The sequence below is a fragment of the Fundulus heteroclitus genome, unplaced genomic scaffold (genome assembly GCF_011125445.2).
Source record: "Fundulus heteroclitus isolate FHET01 unplaced genomic scaffold, MU-UCD_Fhet_4.1 scaffold_42, whole genome shotgun sequence".
Classification (NCBI taxonomy): domain Eukaryota; kingdom Metazoa; phylum Chordata; class Actinopteri; order Cyprinodontiformes; family Fundulidae; genus Fundulus; species Fundulus heteroclitus.
In genome coordinates, this window is record NW_023396835.1 from 200253 (window position 1) to 208339 (window position 8087).

At 40.6% G+C, this 8087-nt stretch overlaps 1 long non-coding RNA gene across 1 annotated transcript; it reads right to left on the bottom strand.

Moving 5' to 3' along the window:
* Window positions 1-685: 685 nt before the first annotated feature.
* On the bottom strand, window positions 686-7713 carry LOC105922747. The gene is made up of 3 exons (XR_001165698.3): window positions 7327-7713; window positions 7056-7151; window positions 686-970 (listed from the first exon to the last, which is right to left on the bottom strand). It is a non-coding gene; the product is annotated as an uncharacterized LOC105922747 (long non-coding RNA).
* Between the last annotated feature and the right edge of the window lie 374 nt (window positions 7714-8087).

Consider the following 8087-nt stretch of genomic DNA (forward strand, 5'->3'; position numbering starts at 1 on the left):
TCTACAGCCCAAAACCCAAAAGAAAACAAACCCTCAGAGTAAGCAATTCATCAGTTACACAAGATAAAATATCTCTACCTCCGCAAATACAAATAAACTCATTCAAGTATGACTCCTTCCTATAATAGACAAACTCTGTCCTAAGACGTGCAGCCACAAGTCCACTGGACATCAGGTCAACATCTACAGAACCTGTCTCCTTTATTTATTTCTCCTGCTGAGCCAAATGCTCATTTTGCCTCAGCAAACAAAAAAATAACCAGACAAATATTTCCCAAAACCCCAAAGAAAAAAAAACTCAGAGTAAGCAATTCATCAATTACATAACATAAAATATCTCTATCTCCCCAAATACAAATTACCTGATAAGCTTTTGAAACAATAAGGCATAGATCTAAAACTTTAGCGTTAGATTTCAAAGACAGGATTTCTAGAAGTTCATCTTTTTCACTGTAGTCACACTCCAATTCATTCAAATGGTAAATTTAAACAGCATGTTTGTACTGATGCTCTTGTCTACTCCTGTGTTTTTTCTCATACTGCTCTTCAGCTCATTCCCTTGATTCCTTTATTCTCCGACTCAACTCTTGCTTTTTCTCCTCTTCTTCTTTTTCTCTTCTTCCTCTTTCTTTTTTTCTCTTCTTCTGCTTTCTTTCTTGCTTCTTTATTTTTCTTCTCTTCCTAATTATTTCCTCTCAGTTTTGCTTCCAAGTATGGCTTATAAAAGCATTCTCTGCAGCTATATGTATAATCTCTACCCTGTGGTCTGTAGTATTCCCCTCCCTTGAACTCAAAGACGTCTTGCCCATTTACGCATTTTTTTTTTATATCATTATCATTATGACATGCAGACAATTTTCTATGACAGTCGTGACATCTCATGTCGTCCCGGTCTTCTGCTATAGTATTTCCCATCTTTGTGGTATATTTCTAACTTAGGTAGCAGTTCGTTTGTGCAACAGGTGTCGACCTGAAAGATAAAAAAACCAACATTAAGAAGTTACTTCTTTTTTACTTGTTTTGTACAAAACAATTTATGCTCTCCCTTTATACTTCAGGTTATTGAAATGCAAGCTCTCTAAGATTCCAGTAGCAGGCAATAGATTCAAAGCAAGATAATTGGCACATTGAATGTATCATATCATGTTCAGTTTGTGGTTAGAAATCACAATTACATAATTGTTAAGTTTACAATCACTTTCTAACTCTCTGGTAGGATATTGTCAGCAGTATATCAGACACCTTTTGAAAGTCATCCCAAACGTAAAAATAAGCAGTGTATTTGAAAGATAAATCTAATCAGATGGACTTTTTCATGATCTTATTGACAATAGCAGAAATAAAATAAGTATGGATAAAGAGTCTCCTACTTTGGTGGCAGAAAGTACATGGCCGTGAGGTGGAAACGTACTGCTAATACATAAATGTGCTGCAAACACAAAAAGTACTCCAAATACAAAACTGAGGGGGACACCCAAATAGAAAAGAAATGCAGGGGAAAATGCAGCGAAAAAGAAACGCTGCAATCACAGAAATTAGTAACACAAAGATGAAACATCCTGCAAACACACATGATGTTGACACACAAACACATGCAAAGGCAAAATTCTGCAAGTAACGAAAATCCCTGCAAGCTAACATGGCTGTTCAAATTCTCAGTTCACCAGGTAATGGCATCAGCAAACAGGCTTAAATCAGAGGCAACAAGACTTTCAATCAGTTCTTCCTTGAATAACGAATCCACACCTATCCAGGAGTCTTTGTCAGTTCTAGTGGCTCGCTCTGAGCAACCTGCAGTTGGAGCGCTGCTGTTTATAAGAACATGGAGGCCCATCCTGCTAGGCACAGTCCAGATCAGAACCAATGACCCACCATCACTGTCCTGGATAGTTAAAAAATACTGCTTGGTGTGAGAGGATCTTGGATGCCAAAAACAACATATTGTCTCTCTTGGACTGTGCTTTACACATTGAGGAAGATGGGAGTCTCAAAACTGAGGTTTGCCAGCAGCCCACAGAATTTAGGCTATCCGAATACCCTAATGTTGGTGCGAGAGCATGAGCGTATTTCCAGAAAGCTTGTTGCTTTCAGAAACCACCTTTGGTTCAGTCTGAGATGCAAACCGCAAAAAACGGTCCCTAACAGCATACACCTCAATGCAGAAAGACCCTGGGTGGGACTTGAACCAGCTGGATGACTTTAGATTTCCTGCTTTTAAATCCTGACAAAACAGAAGTTGTAATCTTTGGAGTCCTCAAAAAATAAACTTCACTTTATCTGAATGGCATTAAACTGGCCTCTGGTAATAAAGTAAAAAAAATCTTGGTTTTATTCTTGACCAAGACATGTTATTTAAATCCCATATTAAACAGATTTTCAGAGTTTCTTTTTTCCACTCATTAGACTCCCTTTATTGGTCCAATGTTTCATTACAATAAAAATTCATAAGTAAAGCATATACATAAACTCATACACAACATCTCTACAGCCCAAAACCCAAAAGAAACAAAACCCTCAGAGTAAGCAATTCATCATTTACACAACATAAAATATCTCTACCTCCCCAAATACAAATAAACTCATTTAAGTCTGACACCCTCCTATAATAGGCAAACTCTGTCCTAAGACGTGCAGCCACCAGTCCACTGGACATCAGGTCAACATCTACAGAACCTGTCTCCTTCATTTATTTCTCCTGCTGAGCCAAATGCTCATTTTTGCCTAAACAAACAAAAAATTAACCAGACAAATATTTCCCCATTGCGCTGCTGAGTATGTGGGACCAAAAATACAAAGTTCATTGTTAAACCTGAATCCTAATCCGCCCTCCCACTGTTTAGCAAAGGAAAGAGAGGAGCTAGTCTGGGACATCTGAGCCAGAGATGCTCCTCAGCCTGACAAAAAGCACACTGACTCCCTGATCTGTGATCAATACATGCCACATGTCTGTTCGTGGCCACGACCCCATGCACCACCCACAACTACAGATCCACATTGCATTTTTTTCTATGGGAGCTTTGTACAAGGACCTCCAGCTGCCCCTGGGAGATGAACCTGCCACCAACGCATCAACCCACCTTGACACTCTGACCCCAGCCAACATCGCTCTTTTCAGGACCTTCACAGACACAGCACACAAACTCTTTTTTGATGCTTCAGAGAAGTTCCTCAACTCAGGTGTTTAGAATGACAACAGAAGCCCGTCTGCTTCCACCAGCTCCTCCACTGCAGCACAAATGGACAACTCAGAAAATCCTTCTGTATGGCCCTCTGCCTCCAATGCTCTCCTGAAGGAACCAGGAAGCCTGTTCATCACCTCCTCCACTAGTCTGTCCATGAGGTGCAGAGACTTACTTCCAGTGTCTTGAAACAGTCTAGCATCACCTTCCCACTGCCCTGCTGACCTCAGTCCCAACAGCTTCGTCAGCCCAGCCGCTGTAAGGATCCCCTGAATGCTGTCAGAGCCCAGAATCCTGCTCTGGATGGCCAGGTTATAGAACAAAGGTTCTTCACCCCCAGCCAAAACGCTATTATGTGACTCCTGAGGTCAATAAATCCCTGACCCCCTTCTGACACAGGTAAAAACGTCACTGCCAATCTAATCCAGTGGTATCCACCTCAAAAGAAGTCCATCAGAATCAGAGAATCAGAATCAGAATCTTCACCAGCTTATTACCAAGTAGGTTTGCGGTTACAAGGAATTTGACCTGGTGTTGATGGTGCAGACAACATATATATATACTGTATTTGTATATACAGAATCTATAGCTATATACACAGTAGACCATGTGTTAACGGGGAGGGGGTAGAATGTCAAGTGTCACCACTTGACACTCCACCAGTCTCTTTTGTATTTCTTTAATGACTTTGTCTGTAGGAGCTACAACCGTGGCACAGTGCCAGACCATAGATGCAGCCAGACTGTTGGCGACCAAAGTCCTCCCCCTGTAGGACAACTGAGGCAGGACCCATTTCCATCTAGACAGTCAGGCGCTTATTTTCTCAACAAGACCCTCTCAGTTTTTTGACTGAAAGTTCTCCTTTCCCAGAAACACACCTAAGACCTTCATTCCCTCCGTGCCCCACTGCAGCCTGGCTAGTAAGGTTGGCTGCTCTTTATTGCTCCACTCTCCCAGTAGAAGTCCCTCACATATTGACCATTTTGACCTTAGTAGAAGAAGCTTGTTCATATTATTTTAATTTCTAGTCCAGAGTCCTAATATTGTTTTGACATGTTATAAAAACTGTGATGTCATCAGCATATGCTGACAACCTGACTGCATTGTTTGTGTTTTCTGCCACAAGTAATCCCTAGAGACTCTGTCTAAGCTTATGCAAAAGAGGCTTAATAGCTAAAAACATATAGGATAGGGGACATCCCTGCCTGATTCCTCTCTGAACAGATACTGGTCTGCTAAGTCCCCCTCCTACCTTTAACAGTGCAGTGGCTCCTGAATATATTAACTCAATCCATAAAATAAAAGTTTTACCAAACCCGAATGCTTTCAGTGTTTTAAACAATTAATTATGATCAACCCGATCAAAGGCCTTCTCTTGATCTAGAGAAAAGAAACCTACATCAAGTTCCTGTAATTTTGATAAGTCAATATTGTCTCTACGTAAAAACAAATTATCCATTATTGTCCTATCAGGTACACAGTATGTCTGGCTGTCATGTACAATCATGTCCATGCATTCTTTAAGTCTATGGGACAAGACTTTGGCAAGAATTTTATAGTCAGTGCACAGTAGTGAAAAAGGCCGCCAGTTCTGTAGGAGACCCAAATCTCCTGTGTTTGGCAACAATATCAGAACATCCCTCCTACAGCTTGTTGGTAATGTCCCAGAGTCCAAACACCCCTGGAAAACTTCCATTAAACCATTTCCAAGTAAATTCCATAAGTCTTCTACTCTCCAGAAAGTCCATCGATACCGGGAGACCGGCCACAGCTGGTGCTTCCCCTAGCCGAGGGAGTCCATCCAGTATCTCCTCCACACGGTCAGAGTCACAATCATCCCCACTGAACAGGCTGCTGTAAATGTCTATGGCCAACTTCCTCATCTCTAATGGGTCAGCAGTCACCTTTCCATTGGGGTTCTTGAGGTGTATCATCTGGTTCTGTTGCCTGACCTCTCTTTCCAACTTAAAAAAGAAACTGTGTGGGTGCATCTATGTCTTTAATAGACAGGATTCTTAATTAGAGCACCTTTAGATTTTCCATGTAAAAATCTACTCAAAGATGCCATCTTCTTCTCCCAATTTGCATTATCATTATTTTTATCCAACCCATTAATTATCCCCTCTTCCAATAAAATAATTTCCTTCTCCAGTAATTAAAAATGATCCCTTTCTATTGCTTCTGTGTGTAATGAGTAGGGATGAGAAAATATTCTAATTTATGTTTTCACCACCTCCACCATTGACCAATGTCTTCACAACCTGATTTTATGTGTCTCCTTTGACCCCGGCATATACATTAACAAACACAAAAGCTGTTTCTCTAAATGTTTCTTGTACTACTTGTACCCGACTCTGCTCTATATCAGAAACAACCACATGTGACAGAACAATGTATTTTGAAAACAGGATAGCTACACCTGCACTCAGATTAGAGCCGTGGCTCAGGAAACACCACCCTAAGGCCCAATCTTGGTCGTCTGTTTCAATAGTGTGTGTTTTCTGTAGAAATAACACAAACTTTTTTTGAGTTGCCACCTAAGATATTAAAGCTCTCTTATGTTTGTCACTCCCTCCATTAATGTTTATAGATCCTATTTCAGGCTTTACATAGAGAAAGTAGAAAAGAGAAGAAATATATAGGCTGAAACCAACAGAGAGCTGTAGAAAGAAGAGGCCACCATGTGATGATGCAGCGACAGCCTATATGTTTCTTCACTTTCTAATTTCTCTATGCAGAGCCTGCCTACCGCAACGCTTCAAACCTCTATCATTAAGTATAAATTATGCTGATATCAAACGTTACCAAAATAAGTGTTTCTTTTCTACCGTCACTAAGGAGCCAGGGGCAGAGCAAAGCTCCCCCTAGACTCCTCAATTCTGGGGGTGCAATGCATAAAAAGTGCTATGTTTCCTGTAGGATTCCCCATTTAAGACTATTAGTGGGCGAAAAGCGAAGCAGAAAGTCATCATTCTGTCCGCTCCAACCACACATAAAACGCGCTCAGAGAAGGACTGGAAACTTCCTTCAGATTGCGTAATTACGCGCCAGAGCACTCTGAGGAGAGCAATAGAGGAGATTTGTCTGGTCATCGCAGAGACTGAGATGAAAAACATGTCGTTGTAAAAGGTGATGATTAAAGTTAAAAACTGTAACAGGCTAGAAGTGCATAGAGCTGTAAAGAGGGAGACATCAGCAGCTGGATCATGTGTAAAGATGCAGCCTGAACCTCTGTGTGATTCAAGTGTTGCAGCTGAAGGGAAAATATCGAACCATGTAGGCTTAATGATTCGAAAAAAGTTAAAAAACAAAAACAACTAGACTTTTTTCTGAAGTTTGAAGAAGTTTCACTTCCCAACCGATAAGCTTTCTCAATTCAAATGTGTTGAGTAGTGTGGAGTTTAGGCTTATATATTGCCCAAACAAGGCCTTGTTTTGGCTTAGATAACATGCAAATTGCATCAAAGCAGGTCCACGCCTCTGTAATGGGGAGTCGTTAGGGTCGTTATTGGCCTGGCTTACAGGAGCAATGTTTTGGTCACCTGCATGGAGGTGAGGGTTGGAAGGAATCAATTTGACTGTTGTCTGTCTTATCATTTCACTGTGTTTAGCAGGGACATTTAATCTGTTTTACTGGCTCAGAACCACGGTCTGTTACACATCTCTTTAAGATATTTGTCACGTGATTACACTGTTGCATCAATAAAAACCCATTTTGTATGACAAAAGTAGAAAACTGTGTCCTATATAACATGGAAAGATGTATTAAAACATACTGAATATGTGTATTGTACTGAATAAAACACACAACTACACTGAAAGCACTTTGTACGACTTTAATGGCCTTAAAAAGGTGCAAAATAAATCAGTATTTACCAGCTGGTGGGTTGGCACAGAGTCGCCTCAGGGGAGATACTGTTGTTAAACCGCAGTCTGACAAGAGCGATGACAGAAGACACCTTGCAGCAGCAACTGAAAAAAAGAACACAGGTAAATCAGCACAGATGAATACCTGGACGTATATTTTCTATCCAATATTACTTATTGCAAATTTAAACAGTCTCATGCACTATCAACAACAACATGTTAACAGTCTCCTAACAACTTGGATTAAACATTAAAGAGCTGTTCAGTCAGTTTACATTACCTTAATCTGAAGTCTTGACCACAGCACAAGTGAATTTGAGCTCAAATGCTCCCAGGAATCCTTGTGAGGTGCGTCAATGAGCCCAAGAGCTTCAAAGTCCCCTATTTAAGATATCCTAGCTCTGGCCACGCCTCTCATCCAGTAAGGGGCCCTGCTGGTTGTCCACGCCCCTAACATTCCCTGTTAGGCTCTTGGATTACTTTCATTATCATTTGTTGTAAACTATATTGAACTACTTTAGAAGTATTTCACCACTTGGTTGTATAACGTGTTTTTCTGCCTTGCAGCATGAGCTGAAACTTAGAAAGCAACCGCACCAGATGACTAGAATATTTTATACCAGTCAGACCGTTTTTTGTTCTAAATCACTCACACGTCTGGTTGTGTTAAATACCTTGTTATGTTGTGAAACTAATGAATATGTAACGGCATCCTTGTATGTCAAAGCCATAAAATGAAGCTGCAGAGGGTACGACTTTGTAGTTCATACTAAATTGGACTATTTCCTTTTCATGACATAAATTATCCAGGAAAGCGTGTTTGCAAGGGTGGACCTCAAGCAAACCTTTGTAAAGGGGTCATCCTTGATCAAGTCTGCCTTAATCTAGCAGCAGGGCCTGAGAGCTTTGCTGCGACACTGTGAACCAGATAGTCAGTCCACATTTTTCCATAGTTTGTTCCATTGGCTTGTACAGCTGAAGAATTAGAGATGTGGGCTTATAGAGTTTGATAAGATTTTGTGGATCTGAAAGGATGATTGA